Consider the following 15,420-nt stretch of genomic DNA (forward strand, 5'->3'; position numbering starts at 1 on the left):
TCTACCAGCCCCAGCAGCCCCTTCCATCAACCCTGTAATGAGAAACATGTGGAGGTGGAGGCGGAGGTAGACATGGAGGTGGCAGGGAATGGAGGCAGAGTTCATGAAGTCCACACACACCCCTCTGGTATGGGCAGGGATTTTTTGTGGAGCTGAAACAGCCCAGCATTCCCCACAGGAGACTGGAGAGAGCACAAATCCCACCAGGCCTCCAGGCAGGCTTAGGCAAAGGTAACCAAGGGGAGGAGCCGCTGCGTGGTATGCTCTGACTTCAAGCCCAGTCATCCACATTGCCTAACAGGCTGCTGTTTTGTCCTGGGACTCTGCAAACTTTAAACATAGGGATTTAACCCAGAGGGGTCAAGGTCCCCATCCTGGAGCAACAACCCTGTTCCTATGGGAAATAAAAATCTTTGAACTTATCAAGCATCTTGGGGTATGCTATCTCAAAAGTGATTTTAACATGGAGGTTTCTTATCTTTCTAAGGCAGCTTCTACTCTGTGTTCTCAATAGATAACCAATAGTCACCTGTCATTCAGCTAGGAAAAAAACTAAGTACTTTTATTCTTGCTTGGTGTTCTTCTCATGTGCAAAGAATGAGCAAGGGCAGCTGGCTATACTTAAAAAATGTCTGCCCAGTGCCCCTTCCTCTCCATGCCCAGAGCACCTGCCCTAGCTGGGGTCCCAACACTTCCCTCCTGGTATCATCTGTAGCTGCCCACTATCCTCCTCTACCTGCTGCCGTGCATGATCTTCCTGCACAACTAACCTGACCAAGGCAGTCCACTGCTCTGACAGTTTGATGCCTTTTTCCCTTGGGATTTGTCCAAACTCTTTATCAGAGAAAGCAAACCCCTGTCTTAGTTCCAACTACTTCTGCCTCCCTTTGTTTTTTTATCCTGACTTTCAGCTAAAATTATGTAATACAATCATTTTCTCTCTGTGTTCTCTCTCTCTCATGTCATTTCTTGCTTCTAGAATGCCTTTTCCTCCACCATCTCCTCTGCTAACACCTCCTCATTGTTTGAGGCTTCCCCTCCTTCCTCTGCCCCACTCCCCGTTGTCATGCTCCCTGAAGCCCTCTATAGCTGCACTGTGTACCCAGAGTGAATCACCTATACATGTGGCTTGCTTCTTATTTGATTATCAACTCCTGAAAGGCCGGGACTCTGTTTCATTCATCTCTACATCACTGAAGAAGGAGGAGAAGAAAGAGGAGGAGGAGGAGGAGGAGGAGGAGGAGGAGGAGGAGGAGGAGGAGGAGGAGGAGGAGGAGGAGGAGGAGGAGGAGGAGGAGGAGGAGGAGGATTGCTGAATTAATCAGTGAATGAATAGTTCATGAACCTGATGTGACTTTTGAGGGAGAGTGAGAGGCCTAGGAGATATGAATGCTTTTCATAAGCATAAGAATGGCAGAATGGTCACAGGTTTGTAAGCAGATGGCTGTCTTTGTCAGGCAGAGATGTCTACAAGGGTCCCTGTCCATCTTTGGTGTTCCAGAGAGGATTCTAGTGAGGTACCATTTCACCATGGACCAGGGAAATTCCTCAGAAAGGGGGTCCAGTGTTAGAAGAATAGTGAAGCTGGGACCCTGGGATTAAAGAACTGACAAAGATTGGATGAGCCCATGCAAATGACCAGGGAAAGTTTTCAGAGAGATGGAGTCACTCAAACTTAGGCAAAGAGCACTCTGGGAAGATCAGCTGATGTCCAACGGTAGCAGTCCTCCTATTCTAAACAACTGGTGAGGTCCTTCCTGCCCTCACAGAGGTGCCAGCCTGTCAGCAGGGTTTGGGTTCCTTGAATAGGCCAAACTACTTCATCCCTCTAAACTCTTTTCACAGCTCCTCCCTCTGCAGTAAGGTCCACACTCAAGCATCCATCTATCCATCAAATGTCATCTTGAGCTTTTACTTCCTGCAGTCTTCCTGCTCCAGCCCAGGAATGAGGGTTGATTCCCCCACTCCCACTTAGGCCTCCACTCTCCAAGAAAGTTAACTCTTCAACATCATCTGTAATAATATTTTGTTGTTGTTTTCCATGCCTATCATCTCCACAAATCTGAGTTGTCTAGGGGTCTTATCTAGATATCTCTATGCTGTCAAGGCAGACACAGGGTCTGGCATAAAGTCAAAATTCTAAATATTTTTCTGAATGAGAACAAAGAAGGAATGAAGGACTTTGTGCATCAACAGCTCTCAGAGAACAAATCAATACAAGGGCAAACCACAAAATCTGCATAAATGGAAGTCGTCCTGTGTTGGGTTTTGGTTAAATGAGGTTCCCTTGGACATGCCTGGGTTAATATTACACAGGATGTTGAAGGTGACTTTTGCCCTGCCCTCTATGATTGTGGTTGCAAACAAACTTATCTCAGTGAGGGGAGTGAGCATCTTTGGGGGGTTATATAGAAATATCCGTTCATGTCAACACTGCCAAATTGCCTTGCCTTTGGTCCCACTGCATGAGTGTTATCTCATAAATGCTAAATAATCAGAACGACCACACTCTAGGGGGTGTCAGTAGCCATAAAAGCTGAGCTTTTTATGGATGCTTCCCACGTCTCCAGGTGGGTGGTTAGAAACTGAGCAGGCCTGATGGTCAGAGGTCTCCATACAGGCTGGATCTGAGAGACCTATAAGCTTGGGTGGCAAGGAGCTCCAATCACAGGCAGGGACGCCCAACCATTGATTGATAGAGGAAGGCCACCCACACTCTGCCTTCTGGAATCCATTGGTGAGTCATGGGCCAAAGGATTATGTCTTCAATATGGGCCATTGGGCCTGATACTAAGGCATTTCCTGCTCACAGCTTAGAGTAGCTGTCCTGAATGAGGGTAATGACCCCTAAATCCAAGAAATAACAAGATGAGAGAAAAATCCTAGTCTCATTTACACCTCTAGGGACATGGCTTCCTTAGGCCTTTTGTGTTTGAGTCTTTATTCTCTAGGACCTGAGTTTATAACTGACCTGTCACTCATCCATTGTATTTGTTCATTCTGTGGCCATTAATTGAACATCTGCGTGAGATGTTAGACCTTACAGAAGTCCCTAAGACATGCTTCCCGTTTTCATTGGGTCAGTGATCAAGAGACAGGTAAGAAACCATTCCTGGATAGTGTGTTTGTTAAAGACAGCCAAGAAGATAGGTACAAAAGGGGAAAATGAGCTGTCAGAATTTTGAAGAATCAATAAACTCTTGCTGGCAGAGAATGAAAGGAGAAAGGAATATGCCAAGTATCTGGAAGATACAGGAGAACTATTCAATGAGACACAAGGTGTGAGGGCCAAAGTCAGGCACAAGAGCAGGGTTTACCTGGCACAACTACAAGACCACTCACCTGGATGTCTATGAAGTATTAAGATGCCCATTCTTCAGTACTCTGCCCTCTGTGACTCTAGTCTGTAATCTTGGGTTCAAGTTTTGCTTCTGTATTACCTAGATGCAAGACCTTGGATGGTGGTTTTTTTGTTTTTGGTTTTTGTTTTTTACATTTCCTGGTTTTTTCACATGTAGGCTAAAGGAATTAAACTGCATGTTTTCCAAATACCCTCTTCCTTCTAGAGTTGTCCTTGAGTCTATGAGTCTAGGCTGTGTTGAAATAACAGGTGGCTAGAGCTTGGTATTTCAAGACTGAATTAGATCTCATCCTTGGAAATGAAGCCTTTGTCTTCTCTCATCTCTCTACTTCAATGCAGATTTTACCCAAATTGGTTAAATGTTAATGCTGAGACTATTGCCACAAAAATGGGTGTTTAATCCAAGACTAAGGCATAGAAAAAGTAAACGATTTACCCAAAGACAGCACTGCAAGTAAGCTGAGGACCAAGACTTGATCTTTTGTTCCAGGTTTGACCATGATTCCATCAAGTCATTGTAATCTCTCAGGCGTAAGTTTCAGGTTTATATATTAAAAAAGAAGTAGGAGGCAAAACCAGCATCCTCTTGAGAAATATGATGTTGCAAATGCATACTCCCTGTCTCTGGCCATCCTGTTTCTATATGCTGGCTGGGTCCCAAAGAGCAAACCACGAAGTTGATCAAGCCTGCAAATCCAGGGCCATGGTATGCGGAATTCCGCCTGATAGCACTTTGAAATCCAAATCCCAAGTCCCTTTCCTCTGAAGTAGATTGGATTCATGGGTATTTGCAAGTCACTTTAGACATATTCAAAGCACTTGAAGCACCATCTACCTACCCAAGTAAACAAATGAACAACCCACATATGACTGTCTCCTTTGCCTCTCTCTTCCCTTCTCTCATTTTGGTCCCTCTCTTCTCCCAAGACCTATTTCAGAACCACCTCCTTTCTCACTTGGGCTCCTGCATTAGTCATCTGACTGTCTCCTTTCCTCTCATCCATCTTCCCTTCACAGTCACTTTGCTGACTTCAACTCTCCCTTGTAGAAAGGTAGATCAAGACACTCTGCACCTACTTAATAAAACTCCTCTAGCTGGAATGTGGCTTAGAGGTAGAGTGCTTGCCTAGCATACACAATGCCCCTGGGTTTGATTTCTCAGCACCACATAAACAGAAAAAGCCAGAAGTGGTGCTGTGGCTCAAGAGGTAGAGTGCTAGCCTTGAACAAAAAGAAGCCAGGGACAGTGCTCAGGCCCTGAGTCCAAGCCCCAGGACTGGCAACAAAAACAAACAAACAAACAAGAACCCTCCTCAAGCTAGTTTGCCATTCCATTTGTGGATTTCTTCACCTACCTGTTTCTCTTCATCTAGCCATTTCCCCTCTGCCTTCATACTCCACAGGAACACATATATTAGTCATGATTCTTCCCATGTTATATGTTCTCTCAAGTGTGTATGTCTTTGCTGAGGTTGTTTTCTCTGCCAGGAATTCTTGCTCCATCCTCAAATCCATCAGCCCTGTGTAGCCCTTGTATTAGTTCACTTGGAAAGCCATAACAAATTGTCCCAGTACAGCTGGCCTAAAACTTAGAAATTCATTTTGTCTGGTCTTGGAGGCTGGAAGTCCTTGAGCATGGTGTCTGTAAATTCAGTTTTTGATGACAGCTTACCTCCTAAACTTGTAGGCTACCACCTTCTCCTGTGTCCTTACATGTTCTGTGTCTCTGACACTGCCCCTCTAGTGTCATTTTCTATTCTTATGAGGACCCTAATCTCAGAGTCTACCCTTAAAATCTCACTTAACTTTAATAATCTTCCTCTAATTATCCAAATAGAGTCAATTTGGAAACAAAAACTTGTATCTGTAGACTAGGGTGGTGGTAAAGGAGGTAATTAAACCATTGTACCTCTATCATAGGTCCTAACTCAGAATATTAAGGCAATTTGCTTTTGTGTCTGTCTCTTTCACAGGTTTCTGAAGGAACTTGGAATATACCAGACCACCAAATTAACTGAGGGTTAGTCTGAAACTTCAGACTCTAAGTTTACAAAATATGGTAAGGTCCTCATCAAGAAAAAAAGATTAAAGGTTAGATATGAAGTGAATTTAGGAGGAAAAGGCACATGCAAAAGACATACCCTGGAGCTTGAGCTTCACGGCTTTCCAGTTCTTCTACCTCTAGAGGCTCCAAGCTAATGAGAGGGTTAATTCACACTAGCTCTGGCATGTCTATTTTTCACACTTGCTGTTTTGACCCATTCCCCAAATAATTATCCCATAAAGTCTGCCTTGCTGAAAGGCACAGTAAAGGAAAACAGCACAGAACAAAACCAGCAATGTGACCTCCTCAGTAATCTTGATTTAGGTTTACAGGAACACCTGGCGTTCCTATAGCCAATACACAACAGTGAAGCCATGTCAAAGGAGTTGATTCTGAGAGAATTAAGGACAGCTGCAGTGCCAACCTGGCTGTAGAGAACTTTTAACCGCTCCAGAAACGCCATAGGAAGCTTCACACTTGTGACCTCTACAAAGCTGGGATTTTGGTAACAGCTTCCCATCTTCCATCTTCCACCTGCCACCTTGCTACCATGAAAGTTCTTTCAGGATTTATTCATTTATTTTGAATTATCTTTAGGCAATTGTTTAAGATTCAACGTATCAATTTACAAGTATAATGCCTCTTAATATCACCCCTTCCATCATTCTCCTTCTTCTCAAGTTATTGGTCTTATAGAGAAGGAATCCCCACCTCTCACACTTACAGGCTCTGTAAGAACGTAACACAATAAAATACCTCCATATCCACAGGCTGACTTTAGCTTTCCATTTTCTTTTTTTTTTTTTTTGGCCAGTCCTGGGGCTTGGACTCAGGGCCTGAGCACTGTCCCTGGCTTCTTGTTGCTCAAGGCTAGCGCTCTGCCACTTGAGCCACAGCGCCACTTCTGGCCATTTTCTGTATATGTGGTGCTGGGGAATCGAACCCAGGGCCTCATGTGTACAAGGCAAGCACTCTTGCCACTAGGCCATATCCCCAGCCCCCACAGGCTGACTTTAGATCAAATTTCCCATCAAATTTCTTCATCACTTGTATGTCAGTATTCTTGCATATGTAAAAATGGGCTTATGGTACCTGCTTGGGTAAAGGCTGTTTTGAAGACCAGATGACCCATTAAATATGTGACATATTAAATATGTGCTTGCTGAATTACTGTCTATGCTTAACCACTACAAAATGAGGCTCGTAAACAAAGGGCTGTCACCTTATTTTCTGCCAACTCCTTGGTTTCCCCAACAGTACCTGGGCATGAATAGTACTTGATAATTTGTGGATGAGAAGTACACAGGGCTACAGACTAGTAGCTTAAGAATGGCATCTAGCATCCATAGATAGGTAAGTTCTATCAACTTTAGCTTATGCTACTATTAATAAAGCTTGATCAAATGAATAAAGAGTAAGAAAATACAAATTTCTGAACAACTGTTCACTAGACTCTGAGGAACAAATATTTCAAAAATGTTTACTGTCCTAAGTGTTGTAAATATACAATATACTTACAATATTCAATTCATAGACATGAAGACAGAACTAGGAAAACTGAGATGGGCTGGGGTGGGGGAGAATGAAAGAAAAGTCAAAAAAGAACTGGTCAAGATGCATAGTACTCACAAACTAGCATGTTGAGTAAAACCCCCTTGTACAACTACTTGTGGATAAAAATAAATAAATAATAAAATAGGAAATATCTTTAGAACACACACACACACACACACACACACACACACACACACACACACACACACTCTACTGAAAACCCATCTGGCAGCCAGTAGAGTAAAACATAGGAAAGCCCCAGAAATTTGACGGTTTCTTGGTGACCAAAGCACCACATGGATTTCTTGCCTAGTCATCTTTTCTTCTGCAGGGAGCATGGCAGGACCCTGGCCAAGGCCTCTCTGTTAGCTGATTAAGAGCCAAGCCTTTACCAGACAACCTCAAATCATGCCTGGCCCCAGCTCTACCAGCTTAGAGCTGAAAAGTCTATCTTTCAACTTCGCTGTGAACTCTTCACCCCAATCAGTTAAGACATATCCCAACAAAAACCCCAAACAAGTTTGTGTGGCCTGACCTTGACAATTCCAGTTAAAGAGACATGGCTCCTTCTGGAAGCATCTATCATTTTTTAATGGCTCGCACGATGGACAAGGAATTCCACAGTCAGGCTGCATTCCAGCCCTGGAGTGTCAAGAGAGGACTCTAGTGTTATGAGTCTATCCTTCATGACTGATGAGGAAACTGAGGCCCAAAGTCATCAAAGGACTTCTCAGGGCCTTAATTTGTTATTATTGTGGTTCAAGGAATGAATTCAACTGTGCTAGCTTTTTACATAGTGTACATGATTCTCACACCTGCCTGTGCCAGTGACTGACTTGGCTTGTGGTGGGAAACAAAGAACATGCTGACATCATGGAACTATTTTGTGTATACTGTGTGCACTATAGGCACTGAAGTAGGCGTGAACTGCTGTACCTTTCTGAGCTTTTAATTTCTCCCTTTCCAGGATGAGATGATGACATCATCTCCCCTGTGTGATACTAAGTGAGATGAAGTGAGACGGCACTGACTTAAAACCAGCACTTGTGTTGCTTAATAACTACAAGTTTCACATCTTGTTTTCCTCTTTCCTCCTTGCCTCTCTTCTTTTCCTCCTTCATTCTCACCAGGTATTGTGATAAACAGAGGAACCTTGCTCAAAGGCAGCTAATCTCCATGTGGGAAGATGAGAATAGAGGATTTCTCCATCACCTCCTCCCTCACTCATCCTCTGCAGGAACAGGTGTTTATCCACATTCAGGAAACAATACTGAGCCCTTTTTCTTGGCAGCTCCTAGGTGAAACTGCCTGATGTACAGATGTACCCCACCCTCACATACTCACAGCAATTTGTATCTGAACTCAAGGAGAAAACCACCACAGAAAGCACGGAAATAATATGCATACTTTCAAGAATTCAGAAGTCACATAGAGGAAGGGTAAATAGCCACATCAGGGTCCAGAAATGGGACCGTCAAAGGGGAAACCCAAGAAGAGCTATAGTTGTCTAATTAAAGAACAAGCAAAACTACTTAAAGGGAAGTAAAAGTTCACTAGTCCAGGCAAACTATCTGGGAACTAAGTATTTCTATAGAGAACCCAGCATGTATCAGATACTAAGTTCATTCAGTCTTCTAAGTTCTGTAATTATTAAGGCTCATGAGAAAATTATGATATCACATGAAATCAGAAAGGAGAAGAGAAGATACAAAAAGAGAAGAGAAAAAATGTGGAGGAAAGGGAAAGGGAAGGAGAGGGGAGAGGAGAGAAGAGGAAAAGGGAAGGGGAGGGGAGTGGAGGGGAGGAGAAGGAGTGGTAAGAGAAGAGAAGAGAAGAGAAGAGAAGAGAAGAGAAGAGAAGAGAAGAGAAGAGAAGAGAAGAGAAGAGAAGAGAAGAGAAGAGAAGAGAAAAGAGAAGAGAAGAGAAGAGAAGAGAAGAGAAGAGAAGAGAGAAGAGAAGAGAGAAGAGAAGAGAAGAGAAGAGAAGAGAAGAGAAGAGAAGAGAAGAGAAGAGAAGAGAAGAGAAGAGGAGGGAATATAATTATAAAGGTGTGGCTTGACATGCTTTCGACTGTTGGTGAGAAACTTCCACTTAACATTTAGTTCATTTTCTTCCTGAGTCCTGCCTAGGACATAAGATGAGAAGAGAATATTTCATTAGACTTCTACTGAAGGGGAAAATATTTAGGATTTTACACCACTGGCTGTTGGACTGTCTCCTCAGTTCCTTTTCTTTTTGTTTTTCATTTATCATTTCTTTATTCATTCCCATCAACTTTTAATATGTATATGCTAGACTGTAAACTTAGTGGTAAGAGAGGAATTAAGTTTCCAACACATGAGTTTAAGGAACACATTCAAACCATGTCATCTCTCTTCAAATCCCTTAATATACTGCTCTCTCTTCCTTCTAGTCACGGGAGACACCCTAAAATCCCAAATATTGGGAGCTTTTGTCCAAGCCTGTGGAATTTGTTTATGTCCTAACTTGGGAATGAAATGGGCTCCTCTGCCTTGGCCTTCTGCTGGATCCTTATGTTTTCAGTCTTGGCATTCAGAACAGCAGCTCTCTCAGTAGGTAGGAGCAATCACTTAGGAGAAAAGAAGACCCTATGGTGTACAACTACCTGTGCTCAACTTGAAGGCTTGGGTATTCTGACATCCAAAGAAAGGAGGGATTTTGAAATATCCATGTAGGCTCTGTGGGCTTAGTAAGTAGAGGAGTTTTTTTCATATCCCAGAATAGTCTCATGTCTATTCATGACATTTGCACTTGTGTTGTGAGAAGTACCTCATCCCTCAGGCCCACAGAAGGAGCTCAAGAAAGTTTTAATGAATAACAGAAACAATTATGAGTGAATGAGCATGTGAGTGAATAAATGATGGCTAGAGAGGGCAACTGATTTTTGAAGAGCCACAAGGCAGTGTCAGAAGTGACCAAATCTCCCAACCTCCTGTAACCTACTCCAGAGCCTCCTTCTACAGTGGAGCCCTCCTCCAAAGTATTTCTTCTTGAAGCCAAACCCTCAAGGGGACATCTTTAGTTCATGCTGAAGACAAGTCACATGAACTTCATCAATTTTGAGCACTATCATGCATCTTATTCACCGGGTTGCTGAGGGTTCCTGGCATAAAGAAATATTTAGGAAGACTCATTTTTCCACCTCCAATTCATAATTCTGTCTGCTTGTCACTCTTCACCCAGATTTAAGAGGTGCTAACTAAACTCAAGCAGGCCCATGCCTCTAATGCCGCTCTCCTGACCTGGCTTTGCCCCTTCCACTCTTATCCTGAAAACCTCCAGTTGCCTTACCAAGTAGCTTCTCTTTAACATGCTGGTCTTTGGGAATAATGTGATCCAGACTCTCCGATGACATGCTCTCCAGGAGAAAGTGAGGGAGAGGGTAGAAATTCTTCACATTCCCTAGGCAGCCCCGGTGGTTCTGCTCCTTGCTCTGCCATTCAGACAGAAAGGCATATGGGCAGGTCAACTGAAGGCATGAGATAAGACCAAAGCTAGAGCTATTTGCCTATGGAAGTCACTCCCAAGGCACAGCTGTCCATGAAATCTGCAAAAGACTGCACAGCCAGATGTTGTAGGCCACACCTGCAAATCCCAGCACTGGAGAAGCTATCCCAGAAGAATCTCCAGCTTGAGGCCAGTTCGGGTTATAAGTGAGATGCTGTCTCAAACAAACAAACAAACAAACAAAAGGAGCGAATGTACTGGCTCAGATGGTAATGCACCTGCCTAGAAAGTACATGATTTTAATTATCTACTCTTATGTGTATATTTGTAGTGCTACAGAGGTTTAAATTTGAACTCAGGTACCACTAAAAGCAGACAAGTAAAATAAAGATCCCTACCAAACCATTCTTTAAAAATATAAACCACCAAGCAAAACCACCACAAAAAGACTGTCAAGAGCAAAGTTTTCAATTCTTTTTCTTTCTCCTCATCCATTTAAGGAGAGAGGATACACTCAGCAGAGGGAGCCCAGCCATTGCCTCTAGAGTCAGCCTCCCTTTCCCCCTCCTCCTTCTCTTCCTTCCCTTCTCCTCACCCTCATCCTTCCCCATGCAATTTCTTGTTCATGTGCTGCTAGCCAGTGGGGAAACTGCGACCCAAACCCACAACAAAGCCAATGCAAGGGGCACAGACCTTGCAAGCCATCTTCACTCCAGAAGTAAGGCTACACTCAAAGCAATCATAATCACTAGGCCACCATGAAGAATGATACTGAGCTAAGAAAGAGGAGAATTGGAGGGAGAGTCAGAGGGCTGGGGTCAGGGAATTGGTGGGGGAGAGATGTGTATATAGTGAATTACACGTGAAATTATTGCTTTGCTACAGCAACAAAATAGGGATTCAAAAATGAGCCCTAACCAGCCCTAGCCCCTTCCTTTTCCCACCCCATGCCTCTTGTCTAATGACTTTCATCTTTACCAGTTGTGTCTTTGAGCCTATGGTGACATCTGTCAAAAACAGCTTCTGTCCACCCTCAACCTGCAGCAGAAAAGCACACAGTCTCACTAACATGTGCTAATACATTCCTGATAACAAGTCTGAATGGGTTCTTGATGCCCAAAAGTCAAGCTACACTTTTCTAGTGGATTCCTCCCTGTGATTATAAACATGTATTTTACACGTTTTCACTCTTTTTCTGGGCCCCATCACTTCCTTCCCCTATTTTATTCTGGCTACTAATTTTGCTCCTGCTTTAATTGAGGAAGTCAATGCAATCAAAACGGAAGTTCACAAGCCATCCTCATCCACCCCATTTTCAGTCTTCCCTGCCCCTACAGGGTCCAGTCCCCCCTCTGCCCTGTGAATGTGAATGTGCTTGCAAGATGAGACACTGACCTACCGCAAGCTTAGTTTCTGCATGCCCTGCATACTTGCATCCTTTTGGCCCCTAGCACTGCCTGTTTGCCTCCTGCCTTATCACTTTCCCCCTCTCTGGGTCATTGTCAGCATACTGACATTCTATCAATTCTACCATCTTTCAAGAGAAAACAAAAGCAAACCCTAACTTAAGCGAAATCAAACATCTCTTTTGGTTTCATATCCTCCTCCTCCAGCTCACCACCCACTTCTCAGTTCCTGAGTTCAGGATAATTAATTCATTAAGGGCTGGCTATGCCAATATACTTCACTTACAGAGGAAAAGAATTTGAAATATGATAAACCGTGCATCATGTTTTCAAGTGATATCTGAAATGGTCACTGTCCTCAGGCCCAATGTGAGTGTGTTTGTGAGCACAGCATGGCCTCGCCACAGGGCCAACATGTTCTGCATGCTTGCGTAAATAGTAGCAAACTTATCTGGGGCTGGGCTTGGACTTTGATCTACCTACCACCATGATCTCTCAGAGTAGTTGGGGTTTTAGGTGTGCACTGCCATTCCCAACTCTAAGCATTGTTTCTTATTGTTTACTTCTTATGCTATTTAGCTTTGTTCAAAAATTGTTTAAAAGTAGTTCAATAGTTACTGCTTACTTACTCTGTGGTTGACTCTGTTCTTGGAGATGGGGTTCTAATAATGAAGGAAACAAACTTGACCCAGATCCTCATGACACATCCTAATTGGGGGTGAGGGACAATATAAGGGAAATACCATGCTGTAATTAGAATGTGGACTAGTCTTTAGAAAAAGGCCTAGACTTTGTGTTGGAGAAAACAATCCATAATTTCCTCTCTTATACCACAATCAGCAGCAGGGTTGCATGACCTCAAAAGGTACGGGGAATCTCTCCTCACCTGCCAGCAAGCAAGCAGTTCTGCAGTGGACTGGATGTCTGGGTGCACTATAAGTATATTCAGTTCTGACATTATCTAATTGGACACAGCTGCAGGTTGCATAGGTGAAGGGCTCAGCCTCCAAGATGGCTCCCACTTTCAAACCCAGTTTTGAGCTTGGGGCTCTAGGCCTTCTGATGGACCAGCTGTAAATTGAGGGCCCCATAACAGCCACCTCTGGATTGATTACTTTTTCCTCTCAGCAGCTCACAGAACCCAGGGAAACACTTCCACCTTTGTGGATGCGCTGCCCTCCAGGATCTTCCAGGATTTGGCTGTCTGGAAGCTCCAAATCCTATGCTTTGAAGTTTATGGTGACTTCATTGCCCAGGTGTGATGACTGAATACATAGACAAAATGGGGTTGGACAAAAAGAACATTGTCCAATCATGATTGGATGAAAAGGACATTGTTTAAACATGATTGGACCAAAAGGATATGAGCTATTGTGATCAAGGCTTGTCTTTTTTAGCATTGTCCTGGGCCTCTGAAGCTTTCTTCCCTCCAGAATATGGGGCAGGAGCCCTGGAGAAAGAGGAAATTCTTAGGACCTAATGAAGGACAGGGATGGGCAGAGAATTTCTTTACAGCCAGTTCCAACACAAAGCGCCAAGGATGATCAGAGCTTCCACGGCATGCCTAGGGGAAAGAACAATGCATCCAGAAGTGTGGATAAACACACACACACACACACACACACACACACACACACACACACACACACAAAATATACCAGGGCTGCTTTAGATGAGAGTATGAAGGAAGACCTCTTTACAGAATTATTTGTTAAACAGACAATGACAAAAGAATCCAGGAAGGGAACGTCACAGGGAAAACATTCCTGGCAGAAAGAGCAAAGGTAAAGATGCCCTGAAGCAGGGAAGGTAGGTAGATGGAAGCTGGAAGTGGATTAAAGCCCTATCATTGCTATTAAGTCTAGGACATGTAACAGTGACTTGTACATCTCTCACCGAAGGGATAGTGAGGGTATGAGTTGAATATAGTTAGAAAAAAGGTATTGCTATTGAATATAGTTAGAAAAAAGGTGCTGACTTATCAAACCAGTTCATTCCTCTGAGTTCTAGAAAGGAAGTAACCTAATGCAACCCCACCCTCAAATGCCCACTCTTCCCCTCCTACACCTTTCTCCCCCTGTTAAGACATCTGCGTCACTCAGAGCTCCTGGCTTTCTCCAACTACATCTTCAGGTACTGACTGGAAAAAAGTTTGTCTTCAGCCCAGATGTTTATTCTGGGTTAGAGCTTCTGGCCCCCATTCTAGCTTCTAGAATGTAAGTTATCCTGTTTTGTACATGGCTTAATGTCTTAATAGCCAGACATTATTTGGTACATAGTAGATGCTCATTAGATATTTGTCCAGTGAATAAACTTATAATCTATTTGTCTGGCCTTTATTTACTGGATTAGTCCATCTTAATGTTTCTCAAGTTCAACATATTCAAAGCAGGACTACAGGCGCTGGGGATTTAGCTCAGCAGAAGAGCACCTGCCTGGTGAGCACAAGGCCCTGAATTCAGTCCTCAGCTCTGGGGGAAAAAAAAACTATTAAAAAAAAAGACTACAGTTCATCCCCCTTTATGCTCTCTCTTAAAGATCAGCTCACACCCTTATTTGATTGCCCAGGTCAGAAATATGGGTCTCATGTTTGATTTCTTCCCTCTGTCTTCACTCATATCTAACAGAGGCAGATGTTTTCCTGTTTTAATTCTTTATTTTTCCAGAATCCATGGCTGCTTCACCATCCTACTTCCCCAGATTATGGCTAAAATTGTCATTACTTCTTTCCAAAACTACAGTAATCATCTGTCTCCTAGCCTTCTGTCTTCTCTCATAGAAGCCTCTTTTCAATCTCTTTTGTACAATGTCTACCAGAGTGACCATTTAAAAATAATTTCTAGATTGTAAATCTTGTATAGTCATTCTATCAATATAGATAATGTAGACAAACTTGAAAAGAGAGTGAAAATCACTAATATCCATTATGCAACATTAGCTGTGGTTGGGTGCTGTCGTGTGGGACAAAGTAATATTTCTCCTCAGAAGTTTGGCTATGCACATACGTATTTCCCTGTATGAATGCATGAATTCAAATTGAATCAATGTATGTAAGCTTTAAATTTTGGGAGGTTAGTATTTTATTATTAATACATTCCCATGCATTCAAATAGGGTTGAACACATTATCTGTAAACTATCTAGTTAATTGAATATATCAATATATCACTATTTCCTCATTTTTCTGGTTACTCAATGTCTATTTTGTTCTGCATTTATAGAACAGGTTTTAATATCCTTTTTTTTTTTTTGGCATCCTGGAGATTGAATTCAGAGCCTCACATTTGCTAAGCAGATTGCTTAATCTCTTTAGCCACATCTCTAACCTCTTTTTGCATTTGTTATTTTTTAGTTAGGGTTTTTCATTTTGTGTCTGGGCCAGCCTGGGTAGTGGATCTCCTATTTGTGCTTCCACTGTGTTCAGTCACTGGTTGAGCTGGAATCCTACAAAGTTTAATACCTGGGCTGGCCTCAAACCATGATCCCCCAATATCTTCCTCCTAAGTAGTTAGGATTGCTGGATTGAGACCCTAGCCACACCCAGTGTAAATGTACACTGTACATAGTTTCTATCTTCATCTCTGATTA

Source organism: Perognathus longimembris, chromosome 7 (assembly GCF_023159225.1).
Source record: "Perognathus longimembris pacificus isolate PPM17 chromosome 7, ASM2315922v1, whole genome shotgun sequence".
NCBI lineage: Eukaryota > Metazoa > Chordata > Mammalia > Rodentia > Heteromyidae > Perognathus > Perognathus longimembris.